Raw genomic sequence first — 6,565 nt, 5'->3', positions numbered from 1 at the left:
GGATGAGCCTACACGCACTAGGTATCATCAGAAAATATCAAAACATATTGGATATGATCCGTACACGCTGAGGAAAATCGATTTTTCTCGCGTCTTGACCGATTTGCCTGGCGTTGAGGCGATTGATATAACCAATTACCTCGTCCTCCAGACCTCCTACTACACGGCTAGCCAGATGAAGGCATACAAGAGTCTGGAGGCTTATAACTATTTGGTGTGTGGTTGGGTAAATGACCTCGGATCAAAGGTCGTCTTGTTTTTGCGCGGGTGAGTAAATCTACTTGAGAATCACTTTTATATTGCTATTTCAACTCTAATGTACATGGATACTGGTGTCAGTCAGGCTATGCGCTAAACGCTAGCTACTATTTTCTACCTTGCCACTAGGTCAACCATTCTCAGAGGTCTGGTGCAACACCGCTAAAAACGTGGATCGTGGCAAAACGAAATGGAGAAGTTGTCACAGCACATTGTGATTGTATGGCTGGGTAAGTCATCATAATAATGCAAGGCATGTTTAACTACATATCGCTGTTGTAAAATGATGCTAACTAGATGCCATGAAGGTGTCACTCTGATGGTGGCCAGACTTTCGTCTTGTTTACATCAGGGTCCCCCATTTTCAATTCATCATGACATACAGGTAGACAGTTACTGTACTGTTGCATCGCTAGACATTTATGACATACCAGATCTACAAATCTACCAACAGATTGTCAGAATCCTGCTCGCATGTTGGAGCAGTTCTGTTCGCCATTGAAGTGGGTGTTAAAATGAGAGAGACTGAGTCCTGCACCATGGAAAAGTGCAAGTGGTTAATGCCATCACATGTCAAAAAGGTAATCAAATGCACGTAATTTACTTTTGTTTCAGTGTGAGCTGTATGTAGGGGTACATTTAAAACGTTTATATTCTCTATGCCTCTCGCGCTTTCAGATTCCTGCCGCTCCAGTTGCGATGATAGACTTTTCATCTGCAAAATCTAAGAAGCAAAAACTAGATCATGCCATTGCAGGGACAGGTGAGCAGAGGTGTACAGTACTGAATGCAAAATACCTGTGCAATAATATGTTCCAAGTTTCACTTTAAAGCTGTGCAATATCTGTCTTATAGAGAAACAAACACCTGAGAGTTCCACAGTCCAGTGTCCAAGAGTGAAGCAAGGATCAGAAACTTATAGTCAGTTTTTCAAGGCTTTACACCTAAACTCCCCAAAAAGTGCTGCACTGATGTCCAGGTCACCATATTGCAGAGAATTTGTCCCAAAGTCTGTGAGCAAGCTACCTAAACTACTAACTGCATATAGGACACCAGAGACACTGCAGCTACCTCCAACAGAGTTGAAGAAAGCATGCCAGGATTTCAGACTGGAAGAGCTAACACAGTCACAGGTACAGGCAGTAGAGGAGGAGACCAGAAACCAGAGCTCATCAACAATCTGGTTCCGCCAAAGAGCAGGAAGGGTAACAGCCTCTAAACTGAAGCAGGTTCTACACACAAGTATTTCACAGCCGTCAAAGTTCTTGGTCAAGTCCATATGCTACCCAGAGGCACACAAGCTCTCTACAGCTGCAACAAGGTATTTATTAGGGGAAAGTAATTGCAAGACAAGGACATCTGCAATTGACCTATTATGACACATAGGTTAGGGCTGGCTAGAAGTATGTTTAATCTTTGAGGTCTGGAGTAGGATGATGTAAACCAGTGCACTACAATTGTCCCTATAAATGCTGACCTACATCACATTTAGTAAATCAGTTACTAATTATGGTTGTACAACTCTCTCTTCCTATTGCTACTTGTATGCATTACAGGTATGGATGTAAAAATGAGGCAACAGCCAGAAGACAGTATGAACAACTGCAAAGTGTGGACCATGAGGGTTTCTCCTGCATGGACAGTGGACTTTGGCTGAATCAGAAGTGGCCATACATGGGAGCCTCACCAGATGGAATTGTCACATGCGCCTGTCATGGAACTGGGGTTTGTGAGATAAAGGTACCAGCTATTTCTTCAGTATGGATTTGGATATGCATTTACCATTCATGTTTTGACGTCCTCAATAACACAGTAGAGCAGGTGTATTGGCATTGTGACTAATGGAACTGGGATTTGTGAGAAGAGTAACCTAGTACTTTGTAATTCAATGCACAGTTTATGTTCCTACATGTTGTAAAGACATAGAAACATCACGTGGTGCATGAGAGAAATTAACAGATCTTGAAGCTGAACATTTGAAAAGGAGATACTATGCAGAAGAAGTGACTATTTTCATTGTGAACTTTTAGTGCCCACACAGCAAACAGGAGGAGGCCAATCTACGCCTGTGTGCTGGAGACCAGGGCTTCTGTCTCATCTTCGATGGGGACGATGTGAAACTGGACAGGAAGCACGCATACTACTACCAAGTACAGGCTCAGCTCCACATTGTGGGTGCTGACTATTGTGACTTTGTAGTGTGGAACACAAATGACATCTTTGTAGAGAGGATTTTGCCTGATGCGGAACTCTGGGTCAACGTCATTCCCAAAGTTCAAGAGTTCTTCAGACACTGTGTTCTTCCTGAAGTGTTGGGACAGCACTTCACAAAGTGAACCAAATCATGTTTGAAATGTTTCTTTAATCTGTGCATATTCCTGTAATAAATTGTAAATAAATGGTAGTTTATAGAACATGAATATCACAACAGGTCAAAATCTTATAGCTTTAGTTATATAGGCACAAATAAAACAAATTGATATCTGAAATATATAGGTAGTTTAGGTTAATTAATTGTTTCTTTTGTTTGTGTAGTTATTCCTAGGTTGTTATATTTTTGTTGTTAACCACCCTGATCAAAATAAACCTTCTAAAGGGCTTCACATCACTTGTTGCTGGTGGTTCTTGGGAGCTGGGAAGAGGGGTTACATTTCCATGTTGTGCCTCGGTTTCCCCTAGGCCGTTTCCTCTGAAAACTACTACATGAAATGGTCACATGTTGTGAAGAAAGAAAGCGACCAAGTTGGAAAAAATTTTCCAGGTGTAAGCTACATCCTACTACAAGCACCCAGTATTTTCATTGTGACTACATAGACAATGAATATGATTTTCTCAAGACAAAGATAATTTAATAACGGATTCAAACAGTTTAACTACAAACAACCATTCAAATCTAATTAGAACTGATTTAAAAATGACAAAGATTAATTGAATGAAATTAATACATTTTTATTTCAATAAAATAATAATGACAGACAGGTAGAGGGAGACATATACATATATTTGAAATATTATTATTCAATATTATCATTAAACTATTTGTAGTCCGGGCTAGAACTATGCACCCGTTAGTGGAGGTCTGAGAAAACATCGACCCATTATTTATAATCAAATCTACCTCAAATCATTCAATGCAAAACTATGCAGGGCATGCATCTTATTTTCCTATTTGACCTTTAGATGAATAGAATATTGCTTACTCCAGTGGGACAACAGAGTCCGAAAGATTGGATAATGCACAGCAAATGACTCCAATCTTATCAATCAGCGCCAGTGACTCGCCTGTTTTTACAGCCATGTGTTCAACGGGGAGGGTACTCTGCAGAATTTGGTACTTTCTTCTCACTAATCCTATGACCCTTTCCACGTGAATACGCACATTAGCGAGTTTTCTTGTTTGCTCAACTTCATATGCAGATAGCTGGCTCTTCCCTTTTGTGAAAGCAGGCATCTTCAATGAAGCACAGTAAAACCCCACACTATCCCCGATAGTAAACCCACGGTCTGCCAGAACAATGTCTCCGGGTAACAAATTATTTAGAAGGCTACTCTCTTCAGTTATCTGCTTGTCACTCACTCTCCCTCCCCAAGCACGAGAGATGTATGTGACATATCCTTGAGGAGCAATGCCAATGAGAAATTTAACTGTGTTATGGTGTTTATAATTGGACCAAGTTTGTGCTCTTGCCAGCAAATTAGATGGCCTTTCAAGGAAAACTTCAAAACAGTCCACTATTACGGCAACCTTACACCCAAATGCTTGCCTGAATGACATTGGCATTGTAGCTTGCAGCACCTCTCGCTCTGGCCACTCTATTATAAACTCTAATCTTTCATGAAGTATGCCAATTATCTTGTGCCAAATTCGAGAAACAGTGGAACAGGAAACATTGAACCTGAAGGCCAAATCTTGGAGTGGAAGGTTTAGTCTCAACCGAATTAAGACCAACATGAACTGTTTAAATTTGGAGAGCGCCGACAAAGAGCTATAGTTGATGTGTGGCTCACATAGCTGAAACACTTGCATCAAAACTAAGAAATTGGGCAATCCTGTGTAAAATTTTGTCTTCTCTTCGTTGTTCTGAAAAGCATCTGGACTAAATTCCCTGTCCAGTACTTTTTTCCTGAGGTCACTCAGCTCCAATACGGAGTGATTCAGAACATCCTCCATCTTCTCAAGATCCTCCATAGTCAGGTCTGTCTGGCAGCCTGCATCTACATAGAATATATTTGGCAAAGGGGATAAGAGGGGAAAAGATAGTTTAGTTATATAATTTACAAATTGTATAAAGGTGGTGGTAATTATTTGTTAAATTATGATGTAAACAAGTGACATACATAGTTGTCAAAATACATTTAATTTACTCTTGTCTGTCTCTCTCCCACACACACTCTGTCTCTCTCTGTCTGTCACACACTGTCTCTCCCCCTTTCTGTCTGTCTCTCTCACACACACTCTGTCTCTCTCTCTCCCACACACACTGTCTCTCTGTCTGTTTGTCTCTCTCCCACACACACTCTCTCTGTCTGTCTCTCTCCCACACACACTGTCTGTCTCTCTCTCTCCCACACACACTGTCTCTCTGTCTGTTTGTCTCTCTCCCACACACACTCTCTCTGTCTGTCTCTCTCCCACACACACTGTCTGTCTGTCTCTCTCCCACACTCTGCCCCTTCTGTCTGTCTCTCTCCCACACACACTCTCTCTCTGTCTGTCTCTCTCCCACACTCTCCCCCTTCTGTCTGTCTCTCTCCCACACATATGATGTAAACAAGTGACATACATAGTTGTCAAAATACTTAATGTAACATTGGCTACATGAAAGCTCCTCCATGCATTATATTTAATTTACCTTTGTGGTATTCCGATGCTGGGCTCTGTGAGCCCTCACCGAGGTCCAGCAATGCCTCTGCTGCATCGGTGCAGGTCTCATCTGCTTTTCTGGACCTCAACCTTTCCTCACGTTGACATGATGCCTCTGTCATTGGTTTACCTTGCTGGTAACCAAGGTTAACTGTAGGAGCCCAGTCTGGAGAGTCTACATCGTTGGCAGCACTCGGGCAGCCTGAATAAAATAAATAGCAAAGTGATAAACACCCAACAATGACAGCAAAGAGGGATAACAGTAGTTTCGGTCCTAAGAGATCGTTGAAAACCACTGGCCGTGATAGCTAGCTAATGTTAGCATTGCTTAAAAACAAAGACACCGGAAGATAGCGTCAGCTATCTAGCTGCGAAACACAAACACACAGGGTGATATCACAGATGTAACGTTAGCTATATGTTTCCAGCAATATTGCCTCCTGGTCTGTATTTTTGTCAGTTTTATCCAGCTATGTAAGTAGCTAAATTACTGCCTTACCTTTCACAAAGTGGTCACTGCATATACGCGCGTTGTCTGATTCGGCTCCTCCAGACCTCAACCGGAGATTTCTGATCCACGCCTGCCGCCGTTTTTCTGTGACTTTTTTTAAACTTCTCCCCTTTATGTATAACCACTTTCGGGACTCGAAAGTACCCCTTGTTTTTTTCCCGATTCGATCGGTTGGTACAGCCGTAAACCGCGCAAAACTTTGGCATTTTAATCAGAGAGTCTCACTGACTATGAGTATCTTCGTTATGTGCAAATTACTTCCTGCCCCCCAACAACATTCCACTAGAGCGAATGACGTCACCTGCAAACAACCTATTGAAGATGTGCACTTTAACGCAGCAGCACCTGGAGCCATCCATACCCATGTCCAGTGTCCACTGACAAAGACATGCTCATGATACATGATAAACTATAATAAGCTTAATCGAACCCTGGTTCATTTCCTCGGATAGTCCGGTTGGTTTGGGGTGGTGTGAAAGCTCATTCACTCTTGCAAGTCAACCCTGCTGCGGTTCATTTGAGATGTGAATGCAAAGCGGACCAAAGGCAGGAAAAGACCCCAAAATCGAATATTTTTTTTATGAGAAGACTGAAACATTATGTATATAATTTTTTCTATTGCTTAAGCACGATTTTGAAAACAGGTTCCCGGTGTTTCAAAACACTACATACAATTAGCACAACCACACACACAATTATCAGAACACCTCAGATCCTTTGCTAAATTAAACACAAACTATACACTAATTTATAAAAATTATCATATGAAACACACGTTTCATATGACTCAATTCTGTTTGAACCAGTTACACACTGCTGTGTTTAACCTAAAACACATTTAGCAATTATACTTCTCAGTGATTAGAGTACTGTAAGTGAAGTACACAGAGAATGTGCAAATATACAATAAATTCACCAAACACTACACAAGA

The 6,565-nt window shown here is 41.4% G+C and overlaps 1 long non-coding RNA gene across 1 annotated transcript; it reads right to left on the bottom strand.

Moving 5' to 3' along the window:
• Nucleotides 1-4,404: 4,404 nt before the first annotated feature.
• On the bottom strand, nt 4,405-5,754 carry LOC311248511. The gene is made up of 3 exons (XR_014620958.1): nt 5,622-5,754; nt 5,112-5,324; nt 4,405-4,473 (listed from the first exon to the last, which is right to left on the bottom strand). It is a non-coding gene; the product is annotated as an uncharacterized lncRNA (long non-coding RNA).
• Nucleotides 5,755-6,565: the final 811 nt, after the last annotated feature.

The sequence above is a fragment of the Notolepis coatsorum genome (assembly GCF_963971535.1).
Source record: "Notolepis coatsorum genome assembly, contig: SCAFFOLD_1067, whole genome shotgun sequence".
Lineage (NCBI taxonomy): Eukaryota > Metazoa > Chordata > Actinopteri > Aulopiformes > Paralepididae > Notolepis > Notolepis coatsorum.
Note: the sequence above shows the minus strand (reverse complement) of the source record. Positions and strands in the feature narration are given on the sequence as shown.